This window comes from Nicrophorus vespilloides, unplaced genomic scaffold (genome assembly GCF_001412225.1).
Source record: "Nicrophorus vespilloides isolate i.1.1-1 unplaced genomic scaffold, Nicve_v1.0, whole genome shotgun sequence".
Taxonomy (NCBI): domain Eukaryota; kingdom Metazoa; phylum Arthropoda; class Insecta; order Coleoptera; family Silphidae; genus Nicrophorus; species Nicrophorus vespilloides.
Genome location: NW_017096262.1, coordinates 22,082 through 25,383, shown reverse-complemented (window position 1 = coordinate 25,383; position 3,302 = coordinate 22,082). Strand labels below are relative to the sequence as shown.

Genomic DNA, 3,302 nt, shown 5'->3' with positions numbered 1-3,302 from the left:
TTGGATTTCTGAATACAATGGGTCAGGCATATTTGTTCCAGCATTTAATGTTAGCCATAAATCGATAGCAATAATTATAAGTTATTATTTGAATTAAATAAATATTGGTTTAAAAAGGTTGGGGACAGCTAGTTACTTGGAAGTGACTCATTGTGAGACGATGCGACGAAGTGGTTAAGTCGTTGGACTGCTAATCCGATGGGCTCTGTCGGTTAATGCTTTAAGTTGTAACTTAAATTAGATGTAGGGATTATGGGTGGAGTTAGTAACTCTCTTTGGATTGGATGAATCAAGTAAATATGGCTATTTATAGGACGAGGTGGCCGAGTGGTTAAGGCGTTGGACTGCTAATCCAATGGGCTCTGCCCGCGTGAGTTCGAATCTCATCCTCGTCGATTAATATTTTAAGTACGATACACTTAAGTGCTATACATTTAAGTATTATACACCTAATTGGATGGGGATATTTGGGCGGAGTTAGTAACCCGATCAGGATTGGATGAATCAAGTAAATGTGGTTATTTATAGGACGAGGTGGCCGAGTGGTTAAGGCGTTGGACTGCTAATCCAATGGGCTCTGCCCGCGTGAGTTCGAATCTCATCCTCGTCGGTTAATGTTTTAAGTTGTAACCTCAAATTAGATGTGGGGATTATGGGCGGAGCTAGTAACTCTCTTTGGATTGGATGAATCAAGTGAATATGACTATTTATAGGACGAGGTGGCCGAGTGGTTAAGGCGTTGGACTGCTAATCCAATGGGCTCTGCCCGCGTGAGTTCGAATCTCATCCTCGTCGAGTTACTTTTGTAACTAAAATTTGAAAATGTTACAGTTTATGATTATCAAATTCATAGCAACCTTAATCAGAGTCCTTAAGTGCTAATGACAACAATAAGTAGATAATATAGTAAGTAAGCAACTAAAAAAATTCTTAGAAAACGTCAAAACATTACTAGTAACCATAAGGAGTCGTTTCATTGTTGTTCTTAAGTTGTTTGCAACTAGATTGGACTAGATTTATATACTGATTGAGGTTATGTGTATTCTTCGTTAATTTATAAGTAACTTTTAAGCATTGTTTATTAAAATAATTAAGTTCAATTAGTTTTTTCAAGAGAAAGTATGAGCAAAAAAAGCTTTTTACACGGGAGCAATGAGCTTTACTGCTGCTGTAGGCCGCACTCCTAAATTTTGTAAAGGTTTGGCTTAATGGTGTTTGCGCAAAAGTGCATGACCGTAAGCGCCGATTATGTAAAATTCCCATTCCATTACCGAACACACGTTTTTCGTGTATAATTAAAACCCTTTTCGATCCCCTAAAAGCTTTCGCGCTTCTCGAGAGAACGCGACCCCAATACAGATTACTACCTATTAATGGACGTCCACAGAAATGCACGTAAAAAAAATAGAAACCGCACATACGCAAGCAAACAAAATATAATATGGTTTACGTTTATTTTTTCTCCTATTCATTGTTTAAATGAGGTTGAAGAGTAAATTTAATTAAAATCAGTGCGGATGTTTGCTTTAATCAAATCAATATATACACATTTCAATTTGCGTGAACCGAGTTTTTTTTTTTAATTGAGACATTAAAAATGCATTTATATTTGCATTTATCGCGAGGGCGGTGTTAGCAACCCTTTGTGACATGTTTTGTTTTGTGGGGGGGCGGTTATAATGTAGTGGGAGGAGTTAGTAACTTCCTCCGGATTGGATGAGTCAACTCCTTATATCATTATATAAGACGAGGTGGCCGAGTGGTTAAGGCGTTGGACTGCTAATCCAATGGGCTCTGCCCGCGTGAGTTCGAATCTCATCCTCGTCGATCTTCTTTTATAGCAAAAAAAACATAAAAATATGACAATTACTCAATAAAATTGATGATGTTTTGCAAGATAACATTAGGTTCCTGCATTTATTTAAACAATTTTGCAAATTAATTTACCTATTGTACAAATTACTAAGGTTAATCTATTTTAAATACATGTTGCGGATTGGATGAGTCATATCAATATGACTCATTGTGGGACGAGGTGGCCGAGTGGTTAAGGCGTTGGACTGCTAATCCAATGGGCTCTGCCCGCGTGAGTTCGAATCTCATCCTCGTCGATTAATGTTTTAAGTACTATACATCTAATTGGATGGGGATATTTGGGCGGAGTTAGCAACCTTATCAGGATTGGATGAATCAAGTAAATATGGCTATTTATAGGTCGAGTGGTTAATGCCCTGGACTGTGCTAATCCAATGGACTCTGCCCGCGTGAATTCGAATCTCATCTTCGTCGATTAACATTTTAAGGTACTATACATTTAAGTATTATACATTTAAGTACTATACATTTAAGTACTATACATTTAAGTACTATACATTTAAGTACTATACACTTAAGTACTATACACTTAAGTACTATACTTTTAATTGGATGGGGATATTTGGGCGGAGTTAGTAACCCTATCAGGATTGGCTAAATCAAGTAAATATGGCTATTTATAGGACGAGGTGGCCGAGTGGTTAAGGCGTTGGACTGCTAATCCAATGGGCTCTGCCCGCGTGAGTTCGAATCTCATCCTCGTCGGTTTAAATTTTAAAAATCTTGATCTGTGACAAATAATAAGAAAATCTCTATTATTTAAAACACTTAACAATATTAGTAGAAGTTCTGTTTTACATTTAATCGATTAATTTTACATTTACTTATATAAATTTCTCGAAAATAAAGAAATGTATGTGTATTTCATCATAAATGAAGATTCTTATTATTATTTTTGTAAAATTATATCTTCATGGATAAAGAGGCGTGCTTTTGCATAAGGGCGGAGTTAGTAACTCTCTCCGGATTGGATGAGTCAAATCCGCTCATGTTTTTATGAGACGAGGTGGCCGAGTGGTTAAGGCGTTGGACTGCTAATCCAATGGGCTCTGCCCGCGTGAGTTCGAATCTCATCCTCGTCGAGTAAAACAACAATTTTATCCATCCTAAACACACGAAATCGCTTTTCGTGAAAATCACCGCTCAACTTCTTCTTGTTCGTGCCAGGAAGTTTTAAAAGAAAACACAGGAAACAGTTCAATTACAAATTAAGTTGGTCGAGATCGGAACGGGTGACTCTAGTTTCTTAGGTCCTTCAACCGTGCCGTGACGCTTAGTTATTACGTTTGTTTACCGAGTTTTGCAGTTGATGAAAAATTGAGATTGATGTAGATATTAGCCCTTAGCCCTTTCACGTCCGACATTCTATACACGTAGGTATACATATAGGTGTATTGATTTCAGCCCTTATTTCTCTACCAAAAAAA

General features: G+C 37.2%; 7 non-coding genes across 7 annotated transcripts; all 7 read left to right on the top strand.

The window, feature by feature from the left end:
• The first annotated feature begins 313 nt into the window (after window positions 1-313).
• On the top strand, window positions 314-395 carry Trnas-gcu. Its single transcript has one exon. It is a non-coding gene; the product is annotated as a tRNA-Ser (tRNA).
• A 133-nt stretch (window positions 396-528) lies between these two features.
• On the top strand, window positions 529-610 carry Trnas-gcu. The gene has a single exon. It is a non-coding gene; the product is annotated as a tRNA-Ser (tRNA).
• Window positions 611-713: 103 nt separating this feature from the next.
• On the top strand, window positions 714-795 carry Trnas-gcu. Its single transcript has one exon. It is a non-coding gene; the product is annotated as a tRNA-Ser (tRNA).
• A 950-nt stretch (window positions 796-1,745) lies between these two features.
• Window positions 1,746-1,827, top strand: Trnas-gcu. The gene has a single exon. It is a non-coding gene; the product is annotated as a tRNA-Ser (tRNA).
• Window positions 1,828-2,029: 202 nt separating this feature from the next.
• Trnas-gcu lies at window positions 2,030-2,111 on the top strand. The gene has a single exon. It is a non-coding gene; the product is annotated as a tRNA-Ser (tRNA).
• A 387-nt stretch (window positions 2,112-2,498) lies between these two features.
• Trnas-gcu lies at window positions 2,499-2,580 on the top strand. Its single transcript has one exon. It is a non-coding gene; the product is annotated as a tRNA-Ser (tRNA).
• Window positions 2,581-2,875: 295 nt separating this feature from the next.
• On the top strand, window positions 2,876-2,957 carry Trnas-gcu. Its single transcript has one exon. It is a non-coding gene; the product is annotated as a tRNA-Ser (tRNA).
• The last annotated feature ends 345 nt before the right edge of the window (window positions 2,958-3,302 follow it).